Raw genomic sequence first — 8925 nt, 5'->3', positions numbered from 1 at the left:
CGAACCATGAAGAGAGGCAGGTTTCCAAGTAAATGTAGAGTTTCATTAACATAGATTAGGAGAGCAAGGCATGAGTAAAACATACAGGTTTGTCAAGTCAGTTCCGAGTCTTAGGTGGAACCAACCTGAAGACGGAGTCTCGGGTAAATGCATAGAACATTAACATAGCTTAAGACAAACATTTCCCTAAGAAAAGTGCATGGGTTAGCTCAGGGTTTGAGAAAAGTTAAGTTCAGGTGGAGCCAGGAGTCATCAAGGCAACACAGAGTTTTGAAAGAAACCTCTTTTAAAATTTGTATAGAGAAGGGGAAAAAATATAACACAAGTAGTTTGTTTCCTCCTGCCACTTAATAGAGAGAGAAAAAATGTCTGACACTTGCAGCCTATTTCTTCCGTTTGGAGACCCCTGGCCTTCCTGCCTGTTACCCTCTCACTTCCAAGTAACCGCCTTACAAGACTTAGGAAAAAAGAGTTTCTAGTTCTCAAATTTGAGCTATCAAATATGAAACTAGTGTTCATTAATATTTACATCGATTAGGAATATATTCTGCTTAAAGCAGAAGAAAATCCATGAAACAATGATTTAAACAAATAAGACTTTTTTTATGAGACAAAGTTGAGAAATTATTCAGTAGGACTCTGGTGCCATCAGGGCCTCCAGTTTCTTCCAATGCCCCACTCTAGCATCCTTAGTTTTGTTTGTGCCTTCCAAGAGTCAGGTTCCCCACTCCTTTGTAAGTTCTGTAATCAAATCTCACTGGCCTGTAAAGTCAAATTCTCTGGGAATTCCCAGTCCCTTTGCCAGATCCCCAGGTTGGGAAATCTGTTGTGGGTTCTAGAACTTTCTTAACAGTGCGAGAATTTCCTTGGTATAATTGTTCTGCAGTTTGTGGGTCTTCCACTTGGCGGCTCAAGGGCGACTCCTCCAAGAGGGCTCATGCCACAGGCTGTGTGCCCAGGGAGCTGCACGCAGAGCCCCTGCCCCTGCGGCAGGCCACTGTTGACTCGTGCCTCCCCAGGAGACTCAGACACAGGTCTGGTCAGTCTCTGTGGGGTCTCTGGGTACTGGTGTGCACAAGGTTTTGTTTGAGCCCTACAAGAGTCTCTGGCAGGTATGGGGTTTGATTCTAAGTGTGATTTCGCCCCTCCTACCATCTTACTGGTGCTTCTCCATTGCCCTTGGATGTGTGATATCCTTTTTTGGTGGGATCTAACATTCTCCTGTGGATGGTTGTTCAGCAGCAAGTTGTAATTTTGGAGTTCTTGCAGGAGAAGATGACCACATGTCCTTCTACTCCACCATCTTGCCAGCTTCCACCAGCTTAAATTGAAGAAAGTAGGGAAAACCACGAGACAATTCAGGTATGACCTAGATCAAATTTCTTAAGATTATATACAGTGGAAGTGAGAAATAGATTTCAGGAGTTAGATCTTATAGAGTGCCTGAAGAACTATGGACAGAAGTTCATGACATTGTACAGGAGGCAGTGATCGAAACCACCCCCAAGAAAAAGAAATGCAAAAAGGCAAAATGGTTGTCTGAGGAGGCCTTACAAATAGCTGAGAAAAGAGAAGCTAAAGGCAAAGGAGAAAAGGTAAGATATACTCATTTGAATGCAGAGTTCCAAAGAATAGCAAGGAGAGATAAGAAAGCCTTCCTCAGCGATCAATGCAAAGAAATAGAGGAAAACAATAGAATGGGAAAGTCTAGAGATCTCTTCAAGAAAATTAGAGCTACCAAGGGAATATTTCACGCAAAGATGGGCACAATAAAGGACAGGAACTGTATGGAGCTAACAGAAGCAGAAGATATTAAGAAGAGGTGGCAAGAATACACGGAAAATCTATACAAAAAAGATCTTCATGACCCAGATAATCACGATGGTGTGATCACTCACTTAGAGCCAGACATCCTGGAATGCAAAGTCAAGTAGACGATGATGGAATTCCAGTTGAGCTATTTCAAATCCTAAAAGATGATGCTGTGAAAGTGCTGCACTCTGTATGTCAGCAAATTTGGAAAACTCAGCAGTAGCCACAGGACTGGAAAAGGTCAGTTTTCATTCCAATCCCAAAGAAGGGAAATGCCAAAGAATGTTCAAACTACTGCACAATTGCACTCATCTTATACTCAAAGTAATGCTCAAAATTCTCCAAAGGCTTCAACTGTACATGAACCTTGAACTTCCAGATGTTCAAACTGGATTTAGAAAAGGTAGAGGAACTAGAGATCAAATTGCCAACATACACTGGATCATCAAAAAAGCAAGAGAGTTCCAGAAAAACATTTACTTTTGCTTTATTGATTACGCCAAAGCCTTTGACTGTGTGGATCACAACAAACTGTGGAAAATTCTTAAAGAGATGGGAATACCAGACCACCCTACCTGCCTCCTGAGAAATCTGTAGCAGATCAAGAAGCAACAGTTATAACCAGACATGGAACAACAGACTGGTTCCAAATTGGGAAAGCATTTTGTTAAGTCTGTATGTATATTGTCACCCTGCTTACTTAACTTATATGCAGAGTACATCATGGGGAACGCTGGACTGGATGAAGCTCAAGCTGGAATCAAGATTGCTGGGAGAAATATCAATAACCTCACATACGCAGATGATACCACCCTTAGGGCAGAAAGTGCAGAGGAACTAAAGAGCTTTTTGGTGAAAGTGAAAGAGGAAGTGAAAAAGTTGACTTAAAACTCAACATTCAGAAAACTAAGATCATGGCATCTAGTCCCATCACTTCATGGCAAATAGATGGGAAGCAGTGGAAACAGTGACAGACTTTATTTTCTTGGGTTCCAAAATCACTGTGACTTCAGATAGTGACTGAAGCCATGAAATTAAAAAACACTTGCTCCTTGGAAGAAAAGCTATGACCAACCTAGACAGCATATTACTACGCAGAGATATTACTTTACCAACAAAGGTCCATCTAGTCAAAGCTATGGTTTTTCCAGTAGTCATGTATGGATATAAGAGTTGGACAATAAAGAAACCTGAGCATTGAAGAACTGATTCTTTTGAACTGTGGTGTTGGAGAAGACTCTTGAGAATCTTGCAAGTCTTGGAGACTTGCAATCTCCAAGGGACTTCAAGGAGATTCAACCAGTCAATTCTAAAGGAAATGAGTCCTGAATATTCATTGGAAGTCTGATGCAGAAGCTGAAACTCCAATACTTTGGCCACCTGATGTAAAGAACTGACTCATTGGAAAAGACCCTAATGATGGGAAAGATTGAAGGTGGGAGGAGAAGGGGATGACAGAGGATGAGATGGTTGGATGGCATCGCTGACTCGATGGACATGAGTTTGAGCAAGCTCTGGGAGTTGGTGATGGACAGGGAGGCCTGGCATGCTGCAGTCCATGGGGTCTCAAAGAGTCGGACACGACAGCGACTGAACTAACTAACTAACCATCCTTATTGTGTGGAAATCTCCTCCCCAAAGTTTGTGAGTAGCCCCATACCTTCAAGTGTCAAATGCATATTCTAGCCTGAATGAAATTCGCAGTACATTCCTTTCCAGTGCTGTCTCATTGAGTAAGACTGAAGGATCACCTGTAATTGCAAAAATGGCTAGGAAGCCAAAATTTCTAGTTTGGCAAATTTGACACACTCTGCAAATCAGGCTTTTGATTATTAAAAAAGTAGGGGAGAATGGATGTTTAGTAGGTAAGTAGAGAGCCTTGCGGGCTTGGAGAAGGAAATGGTAATCCACTCCAGTGTTCTTGCCTGGAGAATCCCAGGGACGGGGGAGCCTGGTGGGCTGCCGTCTATGGGGTCGCACAGAGTCAGACACGACTGAAGCGACTTAGCAGCAGCAGCAGCAGCAGCAGCAGAGAGCCTTGCAAGATCTCTCTTCAGAGAATAATCTTCCTCATCTGTACATAACAGATATATGTATATGTAAAATGTCTGTGTGTTTCCACACCATGTTTAAGATTGTGGGCTTTCATATCTGATGGAACTGAATTTCATCTTTCTTCTGCCACTCACTCAATATGTGATATTAGGGAGGTTATTTCAGCCTATCCATCTCACATTCCTGAGATTACAATACTATCTACTTCACAGAGTTTTTGTGAGAATAAGAAAGATAGTAGATGTAAAGTGTGTGGCATGGTGCATCAGTCAGTTCAGTCGCTCAGGCGTGTCCGACTCATGTGACCCCATGGACTGCAGCACGCCAGGCTTCCCTGTCCATCACCAACTCCCAGAGCTTCCTCAAACCCATGTCTGCTGAGTTGGCGATGCCACCCACTGTGGTTGGAATATAATAAACTTTCAGTAACGTTTCTTATTGTTCTGATTATATTGCAGTACTCTCTTACTGCTGTTATTATCAACCCCTGAATTTCCTGAACTGATAGGCATTTGTGACACTAGGCAGGAGCCAGGGTCGGGACCTGCCCTCACCTCCTTCCAAGGGCAGCCACAAATGGTGGTTCAGCTGCAGGAACATGAAGGTGTGGCAGGTCCCTGTCCAAGGACGGGAGAGAAAAACCCACGAATATATCTGTTTATTCCTTCTCCCTCTTGGTGTCTCTCAAGCAGGCCCATTGCAAGTAATGGCAAATGTGGGAGGGACCCAGGTGCAATTTGCAGTGAGGCGGGTTGTATGATACAAGAGACGCTACCCTCACCACAGGGGAATCCGCCCAGTCTACCAGTGGAAAGGAGCTAGTCAGGTTTGGTTCTGCTATCCCATTGTCCCCCAACCTGGAGCCATTTCTGCAGCTCTGCAGGGTAGTTACTCCAGCTGAGCACAGCCTATGATAACAGGAGGGGCCGTACTTCCTGGCTGTCCACCATATTCAAAGCCTGCCTCTGTAGGGCTTCCACTGCAGGTCTTCTGCTGGGCTTGAGAAATGTATCCTCACGTGGACTTCTGGTTTGAATGTTTCTGTAGCAACTGGGAAACCATCTTAAGAAATGACATTTGGATACCCAGAAATGGAATATCTATCTTCAGTCCAGCCAACAAGTTTACACGATGCCAAGAAGGTATTGGCTGTGCTTGAGTGTTCTCTATTGCATACTTGATGGACACCCGAAATCACGAGGTAGGTATCTCGTTGTTTAGACTGTATTATTTGAGGTCAAGTGAGATAGTCTCACCACAAGAAGGTCTCTTCAGGGGGTATTCACTAGGATATCCCAAGTGTCCATGGGCACCAGTGCCTCTGGGTCAGAATGACAGAGACGGCCTTTGACCAGAAGATACTTGCATGGAAAGGCTGCTTTCCTCATTGCTGTAGCCTTGTCACCACCACTCTAAAGGGGTATGTATGTCTGTGCAACACTCATATAATGCACGGAAATCTTTGATGCTCACACCCAATACGACACCTCTAGCACCTCAAAAAGGAGGTCTGAGCTCTCTGTAGACTCCTTAATGCAATCCTTAATCCAACGATATCATGATGAATTGTATTTCACGGCCATGACATCATCCGGGAGGCACTGGACCCTGACCAAGGTCCTGCACACCATCCTTTGCTTCATGTTCATCACCCAGAAGAGCCACTTCTGTCCTGTTTATATAAGGCATTTATCCCATCTCAACAATGTAATTCTAACAGGATTTTTATCCCCAGAAAGCGCAGGAGGAAGTTTTGTCTCAGATTGGGTCCTGGAGTTTACCCTCCCAGCCACTTCCACACCCTTCGCTGTAGTGGAGTGCATTGTTAGAATTCTCTGAATCTTGAGTTTTGTTCCTTTCTTTTCTTTGCCTCTGAGTCTTTACCCCTCTTTTGTTCCTTGTACTATCCATGAAAAATGAAAGCTTCTCTCAGCTACATGATGAATATGATTTCACGTAGCAGCTTGAGAAAAAATGAAATAGATCAAAACTTCTACTTAATGACATGGCAATCAATTAGGTATATACATAAAATAATTCTGAAAGATAGCTGCCTTATAACCTTTCAGACATTATGGAAAGTCATGTTCTGATTGCTTAGCCCTCCTTCATGCTCCTGCATTGTCATTCTTTATTCTCATCCTTTTTGTTTTCCTAGGTCCTTTCAGCGATGACAGTCATATTGAAGGTAAATTCTAGAGAAAAGAAATGCTAAAAAAGGAGACTCCCTGTCTGAATGTCAATGACCATTTCCAACCACTGGAGACAGAGATATTCCAACTGCATTTGATATTCCAGATTCAGTGTGGCCTCTGGGGGATGGAGCTGGGATTGCCAATCTTTCTGTATGGTAGAGGGGAAACTTTGGAACTAAGACTGCTTTTTCCAGCATCCAATTATCTTCCACGTCCTAGAGCTTTGGAAACCCAGTAAATGGCATGATATACTTCACATAATCATGTGGAGGTAAGGATTCCTATGATTTCAGGTCAATGATAAATATTTTAGTATAGAGTAAATGTGATGGCAGATACAAATTTGATGGCAAAACACATTCCATATAATATGTATGTGTTAACTTGCTGCTGCTAAGTCACTTCAGTCATGTCCGACTCTGTGTGACCCCATAGACAGCAGCCCACCAGGCTCCCCCGTTCCTGGGATTCTCCAGGCAAGAACGCTGGAGTGGGCTGCCATTTCCTTCTCCAATGTGTTAACTTAGTACAAAAATTTATAAATTTAACCCAAAGCAAAAGTAGTATTCTTATAACTATCAGTTTGATATATTTAATCAGGAGTATTTTAATGGTAAAAGTCCTAGAAATTAGTTCTATCACAGGGAATAATGGGAATTGATGATGTTGGCTGAAAACCACCTTCTTCAGTCAAAGTGATCTTAAGTTCATTCATTAATTCACTTATTACCCTACTACAATTTGCTTGCAAAACCCCTAAAATCCAAGTCTTAAATGCTGGAGCCTAAAGTGATGAAACTTTGGAAATATAGGCATAGAAGAAAATATCTGCTCAAAAGCATCTGTGCCAAATCTGGATCTTCCCTGTAGCTCAGATGGTAAAGAATCTGCCTGCAATGCAAAAGATCTGGGTTTGATTCCTAGGTCAGGAAGATCCTTTAGAGAAGGGAATGGCAATCCACTCCAGTATTCTTGCCTGAAGAATCCCATGGACAGAGGAGCCTGTCGGGCTACAGTTCATGGGGTCACAGAGTCAGACATGACTGAGTGACTAACACTGCTACTGCTATCCATGCTAAAAAAATGTATTAAGGAAAAACAGAAAATTAATATCTGTGAAGGCTTCCAGTATTACTACCTTTAATTGGAATGAAGGCTATGGCTGAATACAGACTTCTTGCACTAAATTTGGGTTGGCTACCACCAACTGAATAAGTGTGTGTGTGTGTGTGTGTGTGTGTGTGTGTGTGAATGAATGAATGCCCAGCATAAGAAAATGTTGGATGAGTCATTGAAAATCATTATAAAATCACCACTGATGTTGTTTTAAGCATTTCTAATGGATATTGGAAAGTAGAAATTATACCATGTTTGCTATTTTAATTTGATTGAGATTGACAGAGAGACATTCTTCCTGACAATAATCTCCAATTGATAATGCCTAGGAAGATGGCTGAGTTCTGGAAAACACCAATAGGCCTCCTCTTAAATGGCAACCCACTCCAGTATTCTTGCCTGGAGAATCCCATGGACGGAGGAGCTTGGTGGGCTACAGTCCACGGGTCGCCAAGAGTCAGACACGACTGAGCGACTTCACTTTCACTTTCTAATTTCTCAAAAAACCATAGGAGATCATTTAATATGGAAGGAAAATGTTTTCACTGGCCTAAACAAAAATATTGAAAGTGAAAATGTTAGTCACTCAGTCGTGTCCGACTCTTTGGGACCCCATGGACTGTAGCCTGCCAGGCTTCTCTGTCCATCTAATTCTCCAGGTAAGAATTGTGGAGTGGGTAGCCATTCCCTTCTCCAGGGGATCTTCCCAACCCAGGGATTGAACTTGGGTTTCCCACATTGCAGGCATATTCTCTACTATCTGAGCCACTGGGGAAACCCCCAAATATTGACGAATGTTTAAAATCACCAGAAGAGATTTTTATGTATTTTATCCTGAAGAAGCAGGATTGAAAACATCTGCAATAGCTAATTTGATCTAGTCCCTAACTTGATGTCATCTGATTAAAACACAAGTGTAGAAAGGCTGCTACTGATCAAAGCTGAAACCCTTACTTAACTTTGCGAATCTGATGTCCTCATCTGTTGCAGGTTGAATTATATCCTACAAATGGATGTTGAAGGCTTCCCTTGTGGCTCAGCTGGTAAAGAATCACCTGTGATACGGAAGACCTGGGTTTGATCCCTGGGTTGGGAAGATCCCCCGGAGAAGGGAAAGGCTACCCACTCCAGTATTCTGGCCTGGAGAATTCCATGGAATGTATAGCCCATGGGGTTGCAAAGAGTCGGAGACAACTGAGCGACTTTCACTCACTCACTCAAAGGATGTTGAAATCTTAACCCCCAGTACTTGTGACCTGATTTGGAAACAGGCTCTTTGCAGATGATCAAGTTAAGTTGAGGTGAGTAGGGTGGACCATAATCCAGTATGACTGGTGGCCTTACACAAAGGAGAAATTTGGACACAGAGATGGACACACACAGGGAGTACATGAAAGGCACATGAAGACAAAGATGAGCGTGATGGACCTACCAGCCAGGGAATACCAAAGGCTTCTAGCAAACCACAAGGTCGGGAGAGGCCTGGAACAGATTCCCCCTCACAACTCTCAGAAGGAACCAACCCTGCCATCACCTTAATCTTGGATTTCTAGCCTTCAGATGGGAAAAGAATGTTTCTGTGGATTAGGCCACCTAGTGGATGGTGCTTTGTCATGGGAGCCCTGGCATACAGATCCAGCCATAACCCAGTGGTGTTAGCTTTGCTCTGGTAGCTAGGGCTTCCCTAGTGGCTCAGATGGTAAAGAATCTGCCTGCAATGCGGGTGACTCAGGTTAAATCCCTGTGT

At 43.1% G+C, this 8925-nt stretch overlaps 1 long non-coding RNA gene across 1 annotated transcript; it reads left to right on the top strand.

Annotated features, from left to right (window-relative positions):
- The first annotated feature begins 4303 nt into the window (after positions 1-4303).
- On the top strand, positions 4304-8257 carry LOC113899277. Its single transcript, XR_003512891.1, has 3 exons — positions 4304-5068; positions 6026-6333; positions 8169-8257. It is a non-coding gene; the product is annotated as an uncharacterized LOC113899277 (long non-coding RNA).
- The last annotated feature ends 668 nt before the right edge of the window (positions 8258-8925 follow it).

The sequence above is a fragment of the Bos indicus x Bos taurus genome, chromosome 1 (genome assembly GCF_003369695.1).
Source record: "Bos indicus x Bos taurus breed Angus x Brahman F1 hybrid chromosome 1, Bos_hybrid_MaternalHap_v2.0, whole genome shotgun sequence".
Lineage (NCBI taxonomy): Eukaryota > Metazoa > Chordata > Mammalia > Artiodactyla > Bovidae > Bos > Bos indicus x Bos taurus.
This window is presented reverse-complemented; position numbering and strand designations above follow the sequence as displayed.